This window comes from Salvelinus alpinus, chromosome 7 (genome assembly GCF_045679555.1).
Source record: "Salvelinus alpinus chromosome 7, SLU_Salpinus.1, whole genome shotgun sequence".
Lineage (NCBI taxonomy): Eukaryota > Metazoa > Chordata > Actinopteri > Salmoniformes > Salmonidae > Salvelinus > Salvelinus alpinus.
The window spans coordinates 81,264,543-81,286,754 of record NC_092092.1 but is presented as its reverse complement, the minus strand read 5'-3'; the positions used below and the strand labels follow the sequence as shown (position 1 = coordinate 81,286,754).

Sequence of the window (22,212 nt, the reverse complement as noted above, 5' to 3'; positions counted from 1 at the left end):
TAACGGGTTTGCAGCCATAAGAAGTTGTTAACTCTTGTCATAATTACCCCTATTGACTATCAAACAATGAGCTTACATTTGTCATGCCCAAACATTTAGAACAATTTCACATTTCTAAGAATGGCACTGACTACATTGTATCATGGAAGCAGAACATTGACAGGCTTTCTCTGCAACATGCATGCATATGTTAAGACAGCACACACACAAACCACAGCCACTTTACTAATTCATGCACTTTGTTACTAGCTAGATAGCTAGCTAACTTTGCTAATGAGCTTGTTCTAATTAAAATCTGAAACTTTCATTTTGTCTTACTACCCAGCTATCTTTTTAAGATTTTTTTTTATTTAACTTGGCAAGTCAGTTAAGAACAAATTCTTATTTACAATGACAGCCTACCCCAGACAAACCCGGATGACACAGGGCCAATTATACACCGCCCTATGGCTGAATGTGATACAGCCTGGATTCGAACAAAGTACTGCAGTGTCACCTCTTGCATTGAGATGCAGTGTCTTAGACCACAGCGCCACTAACATTAGCTAGCTAACCACCTCGAGAAGCTAGCTAACTGGATAAAATAATTGTCTTCAAACCTCATGGAAAAGAATGATAAAGCCAGCGCAGTGGCCACGTTTAAGTAATAAATTACTGAACCAATTTAGCTGCACTGGCAGGTGAATATTAACTAGCTATCTAGCCTAGCGAATAGATGTGTTTTTGAAGCCATGATTCAGAAATAACCATATATTAAAACAATTGACAACCTCTATGACGTATTCTATAGTTAAGCAGGATTTTTCTTTAGTTGTTACATACATAAACTGCACTGTCCAGTGCAGGTCCTTTCTCTCTTCTATGAGATTAAACAGGACCTCTATGAGATTAGACAGGTCCTCTATGAGATTAAACAGGTCCTCTATTAGATTAAACAGGTCCTCTTTAGATTAAACAGGTCCTATATTAGATTTAACAGGTCCTCTATTAGATTTAACAGGTCCTCAAGTCACTCACCAACAGCCAAGGCAAATCAACTGGACTTTTTCTAGACTCAAAAAACAATATCACAAGCCTCCTTAATTTAAACCATGTTATGCTATTCATGTCAGTAATAAAATGAAAGTTCTGTGCGCTCAAATTAAATAAATGTTAATCCCACAAAAGTGTCAATTTAGCACAACTACTTCACCAACATTGTGTTTCCCTCAATCAAATAAATCTGTGTATTTAGCTGTCTGGGTTTACAGTGTAGTAGCCCTTTGCAGGGGCTTTTTGTAGACAGTCGTGAAGAGGGCACGACAAAGCCTACTCCTCCTCAGGAAACTAAAAAGATTTGGCATGGGTCCTGAGATCCTCAGAAGGTTCTACAGCTGCATCATCGAGAGTATCCTGACCGGTTGCATCACTGCCTGGTATGGCAATTGCTCTGCCTCCGACCGCAAGGCACTTCAGATGGTTGTGCGTACGGCCCAGTACATCACTGGGGCAAAGCCTCCTGCCATCCAGGACCTCTACGCATCTACAGGTGTCAGAGGAAGGCCCTAAAAATTGTCAAAGACCCCAGCCACCCCAGTCATAGACTGTTCTCTCTACTACCGCATGGCAAGCGGTACCGGAGTGCCAAGTCTAGGACAAAAGTCTTCTCAACAGTTTTTACCCCCAAGCCATAAGACTCCTGAACAGGTAACCAAATGGTTACCCGGACTATTTGCATTGTGTGCCCCACCCCAACCCCTCTTTTACGCTGCTGCTCCTCTCTGTTTATCATATATGCATAGTCACTTTAACGTTAGGTTAACACCAATCGAGAATCTTCAGTTTTGTTGTGAAAGGAAAAAAATCTATGGTATCGCATCACTTCTCAGCTGTTGTCGAAATGGTTTCCCCATCAGTTCAGCCTGAAAATCCTTCTGACAATCTTTCGTCACCGTTAGCATCATTCTTTATAGCCGCAAGCCACTGGCAGCATCGGGGTAAATTTCTGGTAGGTAGAACAATGAACGAACACTCATTTATGCGCTTGTTTGTAATTAGCACATCAATGCACAGAACATCACACACAGGCGTAACAACAAACATTAGTGAAAAACAAACAAAGTAATAAAAAAAAGTTCTGAGATTGCTGTGTGTTGTTCGTTCAAAGTACACACTGCCATTGTTCAAGTTTGTGGGAACACCCCATCTACCTTAGCGGACAGTATCTGCATTCGCTATGAATGGCGGACTTTGTGGTTCACTATGAGCAGACGAATACACAGGAAGTAGAAACTTCCCGATTCTACCTGTGAAATGAAAATATGCTAATTCTAGCTTGTGGTTTTGGATAATTGTGATGTTTATGATATAAACGTGATGTTGTTAATATAGTAATGAGCCAGAAAGAAATTCCCCTTTAAGTGCCTTAGCTATCTGGCTAATGTCTATGAATGGAATTTAAACTTGACCCTCCCCTAAACAACTTGACTATCCCCCTAAGCAACTTTAGCCTCCCCCGAAACAACTTGACCCTCCCCCGAAACATCTTGACCCTCCCCTTAAACATCTTGACCCTCCCCTTAAACAACTTGACCCTCCCCCTAAACAACTTGACCCACCCCCTAAACAACTTGACCCTCCCCCTAAACAACTTGACCCTCCCCCTAAACAATTTGACCCTCCCCCTAAACAACTTGACCCTCCCCTTAAACAACTTGACCCTCCCCTTAAACAACTTGACCCTCCCCCTAAACAACTTGATCCTCCCCTTAAACAACTTGACCCCCCCCCTAAAAAAACTTGACCCTCCCCTTAAACAACTTGACCCTCCCCCTAAACAACTTGACCCTCGCCTTAAACAACTTTACCCTCCCATTAAACAACTTGACCCTCCCCTTAAACAACTTGACCCTGCCCTAAACAACTTGACCCTCCCCCTAAACAACTTGACCCTCCCCTTAAACAACTTGACCCTCCCCTTAAACAACTTGGCCCTCCCTTTAAACAACTTGCCCCTTCCCCTAAACTATTTCTAAAAGGAGGTCTAGAATCACCAGCAAGAGCTCTTAATTAGGCACCGGGTCCCATCTGTAGTCCTCCTCAATTATTAGTCAGAAATAACCATATATTAAAACAATTGACAACCTCTATGACGTATTCTATAGTTAAGCAGGATTTTTCTTTAGATGTTACATACATAAACTGCACTGTCCAGTGCAGGTCCTTTCTCTCTTCTATGAGATTAAACAGGTCCTCTATGAGATGAGACAGGTCCTCTATGAGATTAAACAGGTCCTCTATGAGATGAGACAGGTCCTCTATGAGATTAAACAGGATCTCTATGAGATTAAACAGGTCCTCTATGAGATTAAACAGGATCTCTATGAGATTAAACAGGTCCTCTATGAGATTAAACAGGTCCTCTATGAGAACAAACAGGTCCTCTATCAGATTAAACAGGTCCTCTATGAGATTAAACAGGTTCTCCGTGAGATTAAACAGTCCTCCATGAGATTAGACAGGTCCTCTATGAGATTAAACATGATCTCTATGAGATTAAGCAGGTCCTCTATGAGATTAAACAGGTCCTCTATGAGATTAAACAGGTCCTCTATGAGATTAAACAGGTCCTCTATGAGATTAAACAGGTCCTCTATGAGAACAAACAGGTCCTCTATTAGATTAAACAGGTTCTCTATGAGATTAAACAGGTTCTCCATGAGATTAAACAGTCCTCCATGAGATTAGACAGGTCCTCTATGAGATTAAACATGATCTCTATGAGATTAAGCAGGCCCTGTATGAGATTAAACGGGATCTCTATGAGATTTAACAGGTCCTCTATGAGATTAAACAGGACCTCTATTAGATTAAACAGGTCCTATAATAAATTAAACAGGTCCTCTATGAGATTAAACAGGTTCTCCATGAGATTAAACAGTCCTCCATGAGATTAGACAGGTCCTCTATGAGATTAAACATGATCTCTATGAGATTAAGCAGGCCCTGTATGAGATTAAACGGGATCTCTATGAGATTTAACAGGTCCTCTATGAGATTAAACAGGTCCTCTATTAGATTAAACAGGTCCTATAATAAATTAAACAGGTCCTCTATGAGATTAAACAGGTCCTCTATGAGATTAAACAGGTCCTCGATGAGATTAAACATGATCTCTATGAGATTAAGCAGGCCCTGTATGAGATTAAACAGGATCTCTATGAGATTTAACAGGTCCTCTATGAGATTAAACAGGTCCTCTATGAGATTAAATAGGTCCTATAATAAATTAAACAGGTCCTCTATGAGATTAAACAGGTCCTCTATGAGATTAAACAGGTCCTCTATGAGATTAAACAGGTCCTCTATTAGATTAACCAGGTCCTCTATTAGAATAAACAGGTCCTCTATGAGATTAAACAGGATCTCTATGAGATTAAGCAGGCCCTGTATGAGATTAAACGGGATCTCTATGAGATTTAACAGGTCCTCTATGAGATTAAACAGGTCCTCTATGAGATTAAACAGGTCCTCGATGAGATTAAACATGATCTCTATGAGATTAAGCAGGCCCTGTATGAGATTAAACGGGATCTCTATGAGATTTAACAGGTCCTCTATGAGATTAAACAGGTCCTCTATGAGATTAAATAGGTCCTATAATAAATTAAACAGGTCCTCTATGAGATTAAACAGGTCCTCTATGAGATTAACCAGGTTCTCTATTAGATTAAACAGGTCTTCTATTAGATTAAACAGGTCCTCGATGAGATTAAACTATGAGATTAAACAGGTCCTCTATGAGATTAAACAGGGCCTCTATGAGATTAAACTATGAGATTAAACAGGTCCTCTATGAGATTAAACAGGTCCTCTATTAGATTAAACAGGTCTTCTATTAGATTAAACAGGTCCTCTATGAGATTAAACAGGTCCTCAAGTCACTCACCAACAGCCAAGGCAAATCAACTGGAATTTTTCTAGACTCAAAAACAATTGCACAGGCCTCCTTAATTTAAACCATGTTATGCTCTTCATGTCAGTAATAAAATGAAAGTTCCGTGCGCTCAAATTAAATAAATGTTGTAATCCCACAAAAGTGTCAATTTAGCACAACTACTTCACCAACATTGTGTTTCCCTCAATCAAATAAATCTGTGTATTTAGCTGTCTGGGTTTACAGTGTAGTAGCCCTTTGCTCTGCCTCCGACCGCAAGGCACTTCAGAGGGTAGTGCGTACGGCCCAGTACATCACTGGGGCAAAGCCTCCTGCCATCCAGGACCTCTACACCTCTACAGGTGTCAGAGGAAGGCCCTAAAAATTCCCGGCCTCAGGCCGGTTAGCCCTCTCTTAATGACTAATGACTTGAAGTGCCCTAATCACTATGTAAATTACAACGATTCGTTTAGAGATAATCTAATTTGATAAAGCCAGGCGCTTATCTAAAAGATGAGAAAGTCTATACATAGTTCGTCCGAGGTGAAAGGTTGGGGTTGGAAAATTCTGGAAACTTTACCAAAATGCACAGTTTTACTGTATCGGTTGGAGGATTCCCTGATTTCCTGTTTATCTCAAACATTACAATCTCCCAACAATGAGTAGAAGAGAGCTGGCTCCAGTAGATATGGAGGGTCTGCGGTCTGGTTGAACGCTTTAGTTAGGCCAGAGGCCCAGTCTGACATTCACTGTAATACTGTTTATGGCAAAGGCATGGCAGCACAAAAAAAAGTGAATATAAACTACATACAAATCCCAAAAGGACAACGGTCACTTTGAATACTTCAATGTTCTTAGTCCTCCGTGATTAATTAGGAACAACAGCTCAGTCAAACGAGCTTTCGGAGAATCCTGATATACCCACTTCTCTACTACTGGGGTCTCAGAACAGAATGTGTTTCCTTTCCAAAGAGCAGCAACAAACATCACAAAGTCAACAACACACAAAAAAAAAAATCATCCAAAATGAGCATCCCTTGACCCAGAATTAGTTCCCCTTTCCACATGCAACAACAACCATCACCTAGCAACACCAACACCGTGCTGTCCATCCAAAACACCAGATCATGCTGTTGTCATATCTCCCAGTGACAATGCATGGAACTGGATAACACTCGGACTGTTAGCCTCCCGGGTGGCGCAGTGGTCTAGAGCAGTGGTCTAGAGCTGCGCCACCAGAGTCTCTGGGTTCACGCCCAGGCTCTGTCGCAGCCGGCCGCGACCGGGAGGTCCGTGGGGCGACGCACAATTGGCATAGCGTCGTCCGGGTTAGGGAGGGTTTGGCCGGTAGGGATATCCTTGTCTCATCGCGCTCCAGCGCGGCCGGGCGCAGTGCGCGCTAACCGAGGGGGACGGGTGCACGGTGTTTCCTCCGACACATTGGTGCGGCTGGCTTCCGGGTTGAAGGCGCGCTGTGTTAAGAAGCAGTGCGGCTTGGTTGGGTTGTGCTTCGGAGGACGCATGGCTTTCGACCTTCGTCTCTCCCGAGCCCGTACGGGAGTTGTAGCGATGAGACAAGATAGTAATTACTAGCGATTGGATACCACGAAAATTGGGGAGAAAAGGGGATAATTTTTATTTATTTTTTATTAAAAAAAACAAAAAAACACCCTGACTGTTAGTTAACAACAATGCCACATTGAGCACATCAAACCACCAAATGGCAGCAGTGGGATTTCAGCGTGGGCTCTCCTCTCCTATCCTGTCCTCTGTCTGGCGGTCTGTTATGGGCTGAGCAGAGAGAGCAGAGGGAGTTATCTATGTTTGCGTCCCCTACTCTCCCTATATATTACTTTTGATCAGGGCCAATAGGGAATAGGGTGCTATTTGGGATGCAGGCTATGTCTCGAGGGGTACCTGCCTGTTTAGCATTTCTTACACGGTAGCATGAGAGACGCTCCCGCCACCTCCACAATCCTACTATAGTCTCACTCCGCTCCGCTCCGCTCAGCCCTCGGGATCACAATTACCCAGCTTCCTGTATAAACATGCGTGTGATGGTGTGAGCTATGGGCACGTGTCTCTGTCTGTGTGTGTGTGTGTGTCCTGTCAAAGCAGACACATTTCACACTTCACATGCTCACATGCTAGCTGGCATCCTCATCAGCTTCCTGTTCTCCAGCCTCATTTCAATAGCATCGACCGGCTGTTTCATTTTCAATAGCATCGACCGGCTGTTTCATTTTCAATAGCATCGACCGGCTGTTTCATTTTCAATAGCATCGACCGGCTGTTTCATTTTCAATAGCATCGACCGGCTGTTTATTTTCAATAGCATCGACCGGCTGTTTCATTTTCAATAGCATCGACCGGCTGTTTAATTTTCAATAGCATCGACCGGCTGTTTCATTTTCAATAGCATCGACCGGCTGTTTCATTTTCAATAGCATCGACCGGCTGTTTCATTTTCAATAGCATCGACCGGCTGTTTCATTTTCAATAGCATCGACCGGCTGTTTAATTTTCAATAGCATCGACCGGCTGTTTATTTTCAATCACAATAACGGGGGACGAGTTGGTCTCCTTTCTATACCACTGCCATGGTATTCAAGTGCATGTGTTGATGACGAAGAGTTGACTTGGTTCAATATGTTGATGCACTGCGCAGTACAGTTGTTTTGGTTGAATTTATTGAATGGAGCAAAAGACTACGAATCCTCACTGCTTGGAAAAGTCATTCTGAAGGACATTGCAAAATATACAAATTCACAGGCGCAGGTACACACATACACCACAACGTAATCCATAATCAATACTGATCGAATGCTCGGTTCAAAGGGAATGGCAAGCATCAGCAGTCCACTATGCCATTGCCACACAAAACCCTCTCCCTCACAGCAACGAAAGGCCTTGAGATCTGTGTGTGTGTGTGAAAGATATCCCATGAAAAATGTCAAGGCATAACTAACGGATCTGTGCTTTTTATACTCTGTCGTAATTCTGATGACCTTTTAATGTTTCGTCTGGTCAAAGCCCAGTCATGTCAATCTCATGGAGCTGCCCAATACTGTGTCCCATATGGCACCCTATTCCCTATATTTCCCATGGGCCCTGGGGAAAAGTAGTGCACTATTTCAGACACATGGTGCCAGTTTGTGGATGCAGTCCAACTGTCTTTTCTACGGAACCATGACAACTCGTCTTATTGAAGAGAAAAAGACATTCTGAATTCATCTAGCATCCTGAGACTGTGTTGTTTCCATGGGGTTGGCTCAGAATGGCTAGTGCTCTAACTGTCTCTCTCTGTTGGTTTCTGGACTGGCGCTGGTTTCTGGACTGGCGCTGGGTTCTGGACTGGCGCTGGGTTCTGGACTGGCGCTGCTCTAACTAAGGATGACCTCCGTACTAACTGACTTGCCTCGTTAAATAAAGGTTTAGCATCCTGAGACTGTTGTTTCCATGGGGTTTGGCTCAGGATGGCTAGTCCTCTAACTGTCTCTCTCTGGACCATTCATTTCCTCAGACCCTTCAATTACTTTTGACATTTTCTGTTAGCAGCATTTTGATATGGAACTGTTGTTTAGACAAACTCTTCAAAAGAGATCATTGCTACTCATCTTGTGAATATGCTTCTGAAAGGAAATGTTCAAGATGTTTTTATCCTTGGCCCTTTTCCAACATTGGAAGAGGTTTCACTATTTTAGAAACGCAAGTTGATAAGACTGCATCTGCATAACTGATTCCCCAATCGATCTGACTTGATAATCAGCACTAATTGGAGCTCTCTCTATCTGTCTCTCTCTGTCTCCCTCTCTCTGTCTCTCTCTCTCTGTCTCTCTCTCTCTCAATTCAATTCAATTCAATTCAATTGACTTTATTGACATGGCAAGTTATTATTACTTACATTGTCAAAGTATACATATCGAAAAATTTAAATAAAATATATATGTATATATATACACAAAATATATATATATTTATATATAAATAAATGGTGGGACTAACAGTAATAATAATAGTAGTAGTGGACATGGGATTACCATTAATAACAGCTACAACAACAATATTAATCAGAACAACAATACATTAAAGCAACAGTAGTAGACCAGTGTCAACATGACTGAGAAGACACATGACCTGGTACGAAAGACAAAACAAAACTAAGCTAAATGGGAAATATTATCAACATTACTTTGCATTTCTCTCTCTCTCTCTCTCTCTCTCTCTCTCTCTCTCTCTCTCTCTCTCTCTCTCTCACACACACACACACACACCATCTAAGGGCGAATGCATTCTGCTATGTGGGAGCTGAGTGAAGCGGTAACTCCTCAGTGATTATGGTTTGACAAAGACAAGCCCTGTACTGTGCAGGCACGCTAATGACTTTCACAGCACTGTTCGTCTGCGAAAGAACCAGCGCGTATTGGGCTATATTAGAACCGTATAGATGACGGGTAGAGATGCTGATGGGTAGAGATGTTTGCAGGGAGGGGAATGTTCCACCAAGCCAGAGGGAAGGTGTAATTGATCCCAGCTGCCGCGATGAGAACTACTCCCGGTGGGTTAATCACGTGTCCTCTGAGAAGCGCTTTAGTTTTGAGACGGCAGTGAGTCCGAGCACAATCACCAGTAGGTTAGTTAGTAAGCCTAGTTAGTGTACTTGAACATCCATTCATGGTAAATGCTAAACAAGCGTTAGCCTATAGAAAATAGAACAATGTACTATTTTTAATTTTAAAGCGTCGTCATAGATTGAGCGCGCACTTTCTGGCATCTAGTCTGGTGAAAACTTCTGAGAGATCAGCGACACCTGTGTCCGTTACTGTTGCCACCACAACAAGACAAGTCATCCGACCGCGGGCTGTCACTGTCTGCAAGAGCCGAGGTAGGTTGGGTTACTTTTTTTGTATTTACAGTCGATATCGCTATTATGTTGAGTAGCCTATGTGCTCTAACCGTTTATGATGTTAAGAGACCGCGTGGAGATGGACGAATACTCACGCGTAAATCATGGATTCAAAATGACCATATCCGAAACCGATTACAATTTAAATCATGCTGTGTTTTAAAACAATGTGTGAACAAAAAATATAATAGCCTACATTAGTGAATGCGTTATTACGCAGACTCTAACCTACCCATAGTTCATGTGTGTGCGTCCGACCACTCCAGTATAAACATCACACCATGGAGCCAAAGAAGCCTTCAAATCTCCCAACATGGTGCGTAAGCATTACACCGTTAAATCATATACATGATTATTCATAGTGAGGAGGTTACTTCCGAATAGTAGTAGTCGTAGGACCTCTATACGTTCATTGTATCGGTTATGGTTTATGGATTAGTCTACTATGGCTAGCCTATATATTTTATTATATATTTAGGATTTGATATTCTATACCAATTTGGTGAGATCGGCGGTGTGTTATGCAACGTCACATTCATGCGTTGTAACCTCTGTGGTACGGTAGGTAGGACAAGGGGACTTGAACTCCTGCTTTGTGTCTGGTTGTCCAAACGTCTTGGTTGGTAACTGCCTGGACTAGTGCTCGTTGCTGGACTGGCTCTGGCTCCTGGACTGGCGCTGGTTCCTGGACTGGCGCTGGTTCCTGGACTGGCTTTGGTTTATGGACTGGTGTTTGTTTCTGGACTGGCGCTGGTTCCTGGACTGGTGTTGGTTGCTGGACTGGTGTTGGTTGCTGGACTGGTGTTGGTTTCTGGACTGGTGTTGGTTTCTGGACTGGTGCTCGTTGCTAGATTCGTGCTGGTTGCTGGACTGGTGCTGGTTTCTGGACTGGCGCTGGTTTCTGGACTGGTGTTAGTTGCTGGACTGGTGCTGGTTTCTGGACTGGTGTTGGTTTCTGGACTGGTGCTGGTTTCTGGACTGGTGTTCGTTTCTGGACTGGTGTTCGTTTCTGGACTGGCGCTGGTTCCTGGACTGGCGCTGGTTGCTGGACTGGCGCTGGTTGCTGGACTGGCGCTGGTTGCTGGACTGGTGCTGGTTTCTGGACTGGCGCTGGTTTCTGGACTGGCGCTGGTTTCTGGACTGGTGCTGCTCTAACTAAGGCTGACCTCCGTACTAACCTGTTCTGTCTGGAACCACCCCTCCTCCTGTTCTGTCTGGAACCACCCCTCTTCCTGTTCTGTCTGGAACCACCCCTCTTCCTGTTCTGTCTGGAACCATCCCTGTTCTGTCTGGAACCACCCCTCTTCCTGTTCTGTCTGGAACCACCCCTCTTCCTGTTCTGTCTGGAACCATCCCTGTTCTGTCTGGAACCACCCCTCTTCCTGTTCTGTCTGGAACCATCCCTCTTCCTGTTCTGTCTGGAACCACCCCTCTTCCTGTTCTGTCTGTAACCATCCCTCTTCCTGTTCTGTCTGGAACCACCCCTCTTCCTGTTCTGTCTGGAACCATCCCTCTTCCTGTTCTGTCTGGAACCACCCCTCCTCCTGTTCTGTCTGGAACCACCCCTCTTCCTGTTCTGTCTGGAACCATCCCTCTTCCTGTTCTGTCTGGAACCACCCCTCCTCCTGTTCTGTCTGGAACCATCCCTCTTCCTGTTCTGTCTGGAACCATCCCTCTTCCTGTTCTGTCTGGAACCACCCCTCCTCCTGTTCTGTCTGGAACCACCCCTCTTGCATTACAAGTCATCTCATATAACAGTTTGTGATTCTCAACTCCCAAAACGAACCCCCCCCCCCTCGAACCATATGCTTATTGGTGTAGTTAAAACGTCATTTCTGACAGGAAACTTATTATTAAGTTTTCCAGCATCAACACATTGACATGCAACGCTGAAACACCATAACAGATCAGATGCTGTTTACCTCAGTGGGCCCTGGTCAAATGTAGTGCACTACATAGGGAATAGGGTGCCATATGGCTTTGGTAAAAAGTAGTGCACTACATAGGGAATAGGAAGTCTAATTGTTGCCGACTTGCCGTCCTCCACTAGTGATGTGTTCATGGGGCATCAGTGGTTAATGAGACCGCTCTCTCTGGGAGTACACTATGGAGCTAGACAGTAGACATCACCGTTAGCTGGGGGAATACATCGCCGTGAGCTGGGTGAATACATCGCCGTTAGCTGGGTGAATACATCGCCGTGAGCTGGGTGAATACATCGCCGTGAGCTGGGTGAATACATCGCCGTTAGCTGGGTGAATACATCGCTGTGAGCTGGGTGAATACATCGCCGTGAGCTGGGTGAATACATCGCCGTTAGCTGGGTGAATACATCGCCGTTAGCTGGGTGAATACATCGCCGTTAGCTGGGTGAATACATCGCCGTGAGCTGGGTGAATACATCGCCGTGAGCTGGGTGAATACATCGCCGTTAGCTGGGTGAATACATCGCCGTTAGCTGGGTGAATACATCGCCGTTCGCTGGGTGAATACATCGCCGTGAGCTGGGTGAATACATCGCCGTTAGCTGGGTGAATGCATCGCCGTGAGCTGGGTGAATACAGCTGACACAGTCATGTATCAATTACCTCCACGGCTGCATCACGTCCGGCCGTGATCGTGATTTCTTTTTCTCATTTTGTCTGTCATAGTTGAAGTGTACCTATGATGAAAATTACAGGCCTCTCTCATCTTTTTAAGTGGGAGAACTTGCACAATTGGTGGCTGACTAAATACTTTTTGGCCCCACTGTATATCTGTTGCATATGTTGTAGACTACAGGATATGTGCTGGCCTCAGGTTGACTACGGTATCCTCCAGGACAGTGTCCTCCAGGACGGTGTGGTGTCCTCCAGGACGGTGTGGTGTCCTCCAGGACGGTGTGGTGTCCTCCAGGACGGTGTGGTGTCCTCCAGGACGGTGTGGTGTCCTCCAGGACGGTGTCCTCCAGGACGGTGCGGTGTCCTCCAGGACGGTGCGGTATCCTCCAGGACGGTGCGGTGTCTTCCAGGACGGTGCGGTGTCCTCCAGGACGGTGTGGTGTCCTCCAGGACGGTGTGGTGTCCTCCAGGACGGTGCGGTGTCCTCCAGGACGGTGCGGTATCCTCCAGGACGGTGCGGTGTCCTCCAGGACGGTGCGGTGTCCTCCAGGACGGTGCGGTATCCTCCAGGACGGTGTCCTCCAGGACGGTGTGGTGTCCTCCAGGACGGTGTGGTGTTTTCCAGGACAGTGTCCTCCAGGACGGTGTGGTGTCCTCCAGGACGGTGTGGTGTCCTCCAGGACGGTGTGGTGTCCTCCAGGACGGTGCGGTGTACTCCAGGACAGTGTCCTCCAGGACGTTGTCCAATCAATTTCTCTCCATTCTCTCCTCTTCGTGTCCTCTAAAATACATTTCAATTAGAAAAATACACTTCTGTTTGATACTGGTAACCTCACCTGCTGTGTTAACTGTATTTCCAGAAAGACTGTGTTTGTGTGGTTTCTACCGTCTACTATTCTCCTCTCAGGGTTATTATAAGTGGCACAGGTAGTGGGGATGGAGTAGCTGCAGGGAAGGACACACCTGCAGTGAGTGCTAGGTAGGTGAGATGTGTCTGTACGTCACATCTACAATAACCAACAATGCCAAGAATCTGTAAGGAAATCATTATTGTGTCTCAAATGCCACCCTCCTCCCTATATAGTGCACTACATTCGACCAGAGCCCTATAAGGGATAGGGTGCGATTTGGGAAGCGGCCAATGCAAGTTGGAAGCCATTATAATGTAATTTGCTATTCATCAGGGGTCTAATATTCAGTTTAGCGGGTTCTCATCTCAAGCTGGGCTCAATGTGTTGCTGAGTGAGAATGCAGTATAACTATGCAGGCTGATTGATGAGCAGCGGAGCATACCCCAGGTTCATTTATGCCGTTCAAGTGGAACACACAGACAGACAGACAGACAGACAGACAGACAATTCAAAGCATTGTGGAGTTTATTTCTTGATCTGTGGTACCAATGCTATAAATAATATGTTATGATTCATTGTGATAGTGGGTCAGTCAGAGACCTCACAACCCCCACACCGAGGCGTCCTGCCAATAGGGGGCTCAGAGGCGTCCCGCCAATAGGGGGCTCAGAGGCGTCCTGCCAATAGGGGGCTCAGACCACGTAACATAAATAGGTTGTAAATAGCTTGAGCAAGTCAGTTATCCCCCAACAACAACTGCTCTCTGGGCACCGAAGACTTGTATGTCGATTAAGGCAGCCACCCATCATCTCTCTGATTCAGAGGGGTTGGGGGTTAAATGCAGAAGACATTCAGTTGATTAGGTAGCCACCCTCTTTTACTCAACTACAGACTGAAGTTAAAGGAGAACATAAAAGCCTTACACGCAGTGAGTGTTCTGTAAACGTCACCTTTTTTTTTACACACGAGTGGAGGTCCACGTGAATACATAGGACTGTGGACACACCAGCGACATTGACTTGTAGGCTGTGGGTAGGCATACCGAGATTGATGGGGAAATTAGATGATGGCATTTTGAGAAAAACTTGAATGAAAGGAACAGCATTCCAAAATATGCACACTCCCAAGACATTAGGAAGGTTTCCATCCAATTTGCGACAGATTTTCATGCGAATAAAAAAAATCTGCATAAAACAATATGCATCTTTTCCCACCGGAAATGTTTCCAGCAAACAAACTTTTTTTGCGGTTAAAAGGCTGTGCGTGATGACGTAGTGCACATAAATTACTTTTGACGTTAAATTCCCATGTATCGAATGAAAAAATACAAGTTAAATGGGTTTCCATCGCATTTTCAACTCTACTGATGGTTCTGTCACAAGTTGTTGCATTGTATAGCAAAATGTGCCCACTCTGTTCTTGGTAAATCAAATGTATTTATATAGCCCTTCGTACATCAGCTGATATCTCAAAGTGCTGTACAGAAACCCAGCCTAAAACCCCAAACAGCAAGCAATGCAGGTGTAGAAGCACGGTGGCTAGGAAAAACTCCCTAGAAAGGCCAAAACCTAGGAAGAAACCTAGAGAGGAACCAGGCTATGAGGGGTGACCAGTCCTCTTCTGGCTGTGCCGGGTGGAGATTATAACAGAACATGGCCAAGATGTTCATAAATGACCAGCATGGTCGAATAATAATAATCACAGTAGTTGTCGAGGGTGCAGCAAGTCAGCACCTCAGGAGTAAATGTCAGTTGGTTTTTCATAGCCGATCATTAAGAGTATCTCTACCGCTTCTGCTGTCTCTAGAGAGTTGAAAACAGCAGGTCTGGTGAACAGGTCACGGTTCCATAGCCACAGGCAGAACAGTTGAAACTGGAGCAGCAGCACGGCCAGGTGGACTGGGGACAGCAAGGAGTCATCATGCCAGGTCGTCCTGAGGCATGGTCCTAGGGCTCAGGTCCTCAGAGAGAGAGAGAAAGAAAGAGAGAATTAGAGAGAGAATACTTAAATTCACACAGGAACTGGATAAGACAGGAGAAGTACTCCAGATATAACAAACTGACCCTAGCCCCCCGACACATTAACTACTGCAGCATAAATACTGGAGGCTGAGACAGGAGGGGTCAGGAGACACTGTGGCCTCATCCGATGATACCCCCGGACAGGGCCAAACAGGAAGGATATAACCCCACCCACTTTGCCAAAGCACAGCCCCCACACCACTAGAGGGATATCTTCAACCACCAACTTACCATCCTGAGACAAGGCCGAGTATAGCCCACAAAGATCTCCGCCACGGCACAACCCAAGGGGGGGGCGCCAACCCAGACAGGAAGATCACGTCAGTGACTCAACCCACTCAAGTGACGCACCCCTCCTAGGGACGGCATGAAAGAGCACCAGTAAGCCAGTGACTCAGCCCCTGTAATAGGGTTAGAGGCAGAGCATCCCAGTGGAGAGAGGGGAACCGGCCAGGCAGAGACAGCAAGGGTGGTTCGTTGCTCCAGAGCCTTTCCGTTCACCTTCACACTCCTGGGCCAGACTACACTCAATCATATGACCCACTGAAGAGATAAGTCTTCAGTAAAGACTTAAAGGTTGAGACCGAGTCTGCGTCTCTCACATAGGTAGGCAGACCATTCCATAAAAATTGAGATCTATAGGAGAATGCCCTGCCTCCAGCTGTTTGCTTAGAAATTCTAGGGACAATTAGGAGGCCTGCGTCTTGTGACCGTAGCGTACGTGTAGGTATGTACGGCAGGACCAACTCGGAAAGATAGGTAGGAGCAAGCCCATGTAACGCTTTGTAGGTTAGCAGTAAAACCTTGAAATCAGCCCTTGCCTTAACAGGAAGCCAGTGTAGGGAGGCTAGCACTGGAGCAATATGATCAAATATTTTGGTTCTAGTCAGGATTCTAGCAGCCGTATTTAGCACTAACTGAAGTTTATTTAGTGCTTTATCCGGGTAGCCGGAAAGTAGAGCATTGCAGTAGTCTAACCTAGAAGTAACAAAAGCATGGATTAACTTTTCTGCATCATTTTTGGACAGAAAATTTCTGATTTTTGCAATGTTATGTAGATGGAAAAAAGCTGTCCTTGAAACAGTCTTGATATGTTCGTCAAAAGAGAGATCAGGGTCCAGAGTAACACCAAGGTCCTTCACAGTTTTATTTGAGACGACTTTACAACCATCAAGATTAATTGTCAGATTCAACAGAAGATCTCTTTGTTTCTTGGGACCTAGAACAAGCATCTCTGTTTTGTCCGAGTTTAAAAGTAGAACGTTTTCAGCCATCCACTTCCTTATGTCTGAAACACAGGCTTCTAGCGAGGGCAATTTTGGGGTTTCACCATGTTTCATTGAAATGTACAGCTGTGTGTCATCCGCATAGCAGTGAAAGTGAACATTATGTTTTCGAATGACATCCCCAAGAGGTAAAATATATAGTGAAAACAATAGTGGTCCTAAAACGGAACCTTGAGGAACACCGAAATGTACATTTGATTTGTCAGAGGGCAAACCATTCACAGAGACAAACTGATATCTTTCCGACAGATAAGATCTAAACCAGGCCAGAACTTGTCCGTGTAGACCAATTTGGGTTTCCAATCTCTCCAAAAGAATGTGGTGATCGATGGTATCAAAGGCAGCACTAAGGTCTAGTATCACGAGGACAGATGCAGAGCCTTGGTCAGTGCTATGCAGTCTCAGTGCTATGATGGGGTCTAAAACCAGACTGAAGCATTTCGTATACATTGTTTTGTCTTCAGGAAGGCAGTGAGTTGCTCTAGCCAACAGCTCGCACATACAATAGGCTATCTACATTTTGAGATTATTGTGGATAAGAGTGATATTTGTTTGTATTTCTCAAACTGCAGCCAAGTAATGATGATCATGTTACCAGAATAAGATATTTATTGGAAAGGAGCATCAAGCTCTCACCACCCTGTGAAGTTCATCATCATTTATTTAATCTGTAGCCTAATAAACTGCATGATTTCTCAAGTCGTAATTGGAGGACCACACAACATATCATCGCGTGGCTCTAAGTTTACTTCGATAGGATGGTTATTCTATCAATATTTGTGCATAAAGGAGTTTCCACCACCATTTCTCGCATAATTCATTTTAACGACACTAACAGATCCCACCATGACGAACGAACAAATTTGCCTGTAGGCATTTATGAAATTGTACCGACATTTCTTGTTTTCAGCTCGGTGGTGACTTTTTTTCAGGCATCAAGTAATTCATTCACATGAAATGGTTGGCTGGAAACGTGGTTAGCAGGGGGGCGTGCTAATAGCGTTTTAATCGGTGACGTCACTCGCTCTGAGACCTTGAAGTAGTTGTTTCCCTTGCTCTGCAATGGGCCGCGGCTTTTGTGGAGCGATACGTAACGATCCTTTGTGTGAGGCAGTTGTTGATGTGTGCAGAGAGAAGAAAAACTCTGACATAAATGTAGTGCTGGAAAAACTACCCAATTGTCATACTTGAGTAAAAGAAAAGATACCTTAATAGAAAAGGACTACTTGAGGACTACTACTACTTGAGTAAAAGTCAAAAAGTATTTGGTTTTAAATATACTTAAGTATCAAAAGTAAATGTATAAATCATTTCAAATTCCTTATATTAAGCAAACCAGATGGCCACTATTTTCTTGTTTTTTTTTATCTACAGATAGCTAGGAGCATGATTTATTACTGATTTATCACTTTATCACTCACTTTATCACAGACATAATTTACAAACGAAGAATTTGTGTTAAGTGAGTCCGCCAGATCAGAGGCAATAAGGATGACCGGGGATGTTCTCTTGATAAGTGCATGAATTTAACCATTTTCCTTTCCTGCTAGCCTTTCAAAATGTAACAAGTAATTTTCGTTAAAAGTAAAAATATCAATAGTAAAGTACAAATACCTGAAAAAACGACTTCAGTAGTACTTTAAAGTATTTTTACTTAAGCACTTTACACCACTGTGTAAATGAATGGAAGATGTAGGCATCAAACAGGGATTGTGTGTTGATTGATGTAAAGGACAAATGACAAGGACTGTTCCCAGCCGTATTGACAGACCACCGGCAGAGAGAGGGATTTACCAGAGAGATGAGATTGACTTGTTCCAGGGTAATACCATTGATCTGTCCCTGTGTTCCCACCATGTCAGGAAATATATCTGTTTCATTAGTCTGCATTACAATATGTTGGCACTGTGGGATCACAATTTGTGATCATCATCATTCAGAATGACGTGTCAAGTCTCTATCTAGCTTCAGTTTATATCTGGCATCGTATGTTATATTATATCAGACATTAACTGATATACACTCTATATACAAAAGTTTGTGGACACCCCTTCAAATGAGTGTATTCGGCTATTTCAGCCATACCCATTGCTGACAGGTGTATAAAATCGAGCACACAGCCATGCAATCTCCATAGACAAACATTGGCAGTAGAATGGCCTTACTGAAGAGCTCAGTGACTTTCAACGTGGCACCGTCATAGATGCCACCTTTCCAAGAAGTCAGTTTGTCAAATTTATGCCCTGCTAGAGCTGCCCCGGTCAACTGTAAGTGCTGTTATTGTGAAATGGAAACGTCTTGGAGCAACAACGGTTCAGCCGCGAAGTGGTAGGCCACACAAGCTTACGGGACCGCCGAGTGCTGAAGCGCGTAAAGTGTAAAAAATCGTCTGTCCTCAGTTGCAACACTTACTACCGAGTTTCAAACTGCCTCTGGGAGCAACGTCAGCACAAGAACTGTTACTCGGGAGCTCCATGAAATTAGTTTCCATGGCCGAGCAGCTGCACACAAGCCTAAGATCACCATGCGCAATGCCAAGCGTTGGGCTGGGGTGGTGTAAAGCTCGCCGCCATTGGACTCTGGAGCAGTGGAAACGCGTTTTCTGGAGTGATACATCACGCTTCACCATCTGGCAGTCCGACAGACGAATCTGGTTTTGCCAGGAGAACGCTACCTGCCGAATGCAAAGTGCCAACTGTAAAGTTTGGTGGAAGAGGAATAATGGTCTGGGGCTGTTTTTCATGGTTTGGGCTAGGCCCCTTTTTTTGTGGCAACAGAGTATAGCTGTTGCTTCATCGACTGTGAATACTAGGGATCCAACTACACTGAACTAAAATATAAACACAACATGTAAAGTGTTGGTCCCATGTTTCATGGGCTGAAATAAAAGCTCCCAGAAATGTTCCATACACACAAAAATATTATTTCTCTCAAATGTTGTGCACAAATTTGTTTACATCCCTGTTAGTGAGCATTTCTCCTTTGCCAAGATAATCCATCCACTTGACAGTGTAGCATATCAAGAAGCTGATTAAACAGCATGATCATTAGACAGGTGCACCTTGTGCTGGGGACAATAAAAGGCCTCTCTAAAATGTTTTGTCACACGATAACGCCACAAATGTCTCAAGTTTTGTATTTTGATTGTGTGTGTGTAGGAAAGGGAGGGGTGGGATGGTAGAGAAGGCACACATATGCAAGCAAAATTTAAATTATGATGATACTGAAAATTACCCAAAGATTACATAAATTAGTGCTGGGTTAATCCCCCCAACCCAATGGGCTAGGTTTATGTCACAACCCAAGACACAGGGTTGTTTTAACCCAGCAATATAGTCTGGAGGGATCTTTGTGTGGCATACAATGTCACATCACACACAGCTATGAATGACTCATGTCCTGGGTAGTGATTCTATAGCGTGAGTGGAGACATTTCCAACTGGGGAGTTGGCTGGGTATTACCCTTGACCTCACGATACGATATCACAATGCTTAGATGCCGATACGATACAGTATGTATTGGGATTCTCACGATTTTAAATGTAGTGTGATTCGATACTGTAATTTTATTGCGATTCGATGTTTCAAACATATTTTTGCTCACCATATGTCTGCTGCAGAGGGACGAGTGAGAGCAGAGAGACGGACGAGAGAGAGCAGAGAGAGGGACGAGAGAGAGCCAGGAGAGGGACGAGTGAGAGCAGAGAGAGGGACGAGTGAGAGCAGAGAGAGGGACGAGAGAGAGCAGAGAGAGGGACGAGAGAGAGCAGAGAGAGGGACGAGAGAGAGCAGAGAGAGGGACGAGTGAGAGCAGAGAGAGGAACGAGTGAGAGCAGAGAGAGGAACGAGTGAGAGCAGAGAGAGGGACGAGTGAGAGCAGAGAGAGGGACGAGTGAGAGCAGAGAGAGGGACGAGTGAGAGCAGAGAGAGGGACGAGTGAGAGCAGAGAGAGGGACGAGTGAGAGCAGAGAGAGGGACGAGTGAGAGCAGAGAGAGGGACGAGAGAGAGCAGAGAGAGGGACGAGTGAGAGCAGAGAGAGGGAAGAGAGAGGGACGAGTGAGAGCAGAGAGAGGGACGAGAGAGAGCAGAGAGAGGGACGAGTGAGAGCCGTGAGGGACGAGAGAGAGCAGAGAGAGGGACGAGAGAGAGCAGAGAGAGGGACGAGTGAGAGCAGAGAGAGGGACGAGTGAGAGCAGAGAGAGGGACGAGTGAGAGCAGAGAGAGGGACGAGTGAGAGCAGAGAGAGGGACGAGTGAGAGCAGAGAGACGGACGAGAGAGAGCAGAGAGAGGGACGAGTGAGAGCAGAGAGAGGGACGAGAGAGGGACGAGTGAGAGCAGAGAGAGGGACGAGAGAGAGCAGAGAGAGGGACGAGAGAGAGCAGAGAGGGACGAGAGAGAGCAGAGAGAGGGACGAGAGAGAGCAGAGAGAGGGACGAGTGAGAGCAGAGAGAGGGACGAGTGAGAGCAGAGAGAGGGACGAGTGAGAGCAGAGAGAGGGACGAGTGAGAGCAGAGAGAGGGACGAGTGAGAGCAGAGAGAGGGACGAGTGAGAGCAGAGAGAGGGACGAGTGAGAGCAGAGAGAGGGACGAGTGAGAGCAGAGAGACGGACGAGTGAGAGCAGAGAGACGGACGAGTGAGAGCAGAGAGACGGACGAGTGAGAGCAGAGAGACGGACGAGTGAGAGCAGAGAGACGGACGAGTGAGAGCAGAGAGAGGGACGAGTGAGAGCAGAGAGAGGGACGAGTGAGAGCAGAGAGAGGGACGAGTGAGAGCAGAGAGAGGGACGAGAGAGAGCAGAGAGAGGGACGAGTGAGAGCAGAGAGAGGGACGAGTGAGAGCAGAGAGAGGGACGAGTGAGAGCAGAGAGAGGGACGAGTGAGAGCAGAGAGAGGGACGAGTGAGAGCAGAGAGAGGGACGAGTGAGAGCAGAGAGAGGGACGAGAGAGAGCAGAGTGAGAGCAGAGAGAGGGACGAGTGAGAGCAGAGAGAGGGACGAGTGAGAGCAGAGAGAGGGACGAGTGAGAGCAGAGAGAGGGACGAGTGAGAGCAGAGAGAGGGACGAGTGAGAGCAGAGAGAGGGACGAGTGAGAGCAGAGAGAGGGACGAGTGAGAGCAGAGAGAGAGAGAGAGAGAGAGAGCAGAGAGAGAGACGAGAGAGAGAGACGAGAGGAGAAAACAAGTTTTGATCAGTCATAGAAATAAAAGTGCTGAAAATCAATTGGCTGCCTATTTAAGAAGAAGATGGAGAACAAGCTATGACGTAAAAAAAATACTGGAGTTTTGGTGCAAGTACCGCCAATTAGCGCAAAAAATAATATATTGATATTGTCAAAACAATAAGATAAGATATATCGTCAAAAAGAATATTCTGATATGTAACTATCGATTTTTTTCCTTCCCCCAATCACTAGTTACATATTGTTTTCTAACTTAGTGGCTTGCTTGGTATGGAGAGAACAGTGTGTCACATAAGAAGTCTATAAAGCTTCAGTGTTTGATCACGTGTAGCCTATTCCGTAGTGCTACTGTACTAAATACCTGAATGTCAGTCTGCATGCACATTATTTATGTCTTCTCCCTTCTCTTCCTGACTGATAGGATGTTAATTATGTTGATGGAGGGCTACAGTT

At 45.1% G+C, this 22,212-nt stretch overlaps 1 protein-coding gene across 1 annotated transcript in view; it reads left to right on the top strand.

Annotated features, from left to right (window-relative positions):
• The first annotated feature begins 9,264 nt into the window (after window positions 1-9,264).
• LOC139581764 (probable E3 ubiquitin-protein ligase MID2) overlaps window positions 9,265-22,212 on the top strand; it is a 348,833-nt gene continuing 335,885 nt past the window's right edge. Inside the window, exon 1 of the mRNA XM_071411908.1 lies at window positions 9,265-9,800. The gene's annotated coding sequence lies outside the window, so the exon portion shown is untranslated. The remainder of the gene's footprint in view (window positions 9,801-22,212) is intronic.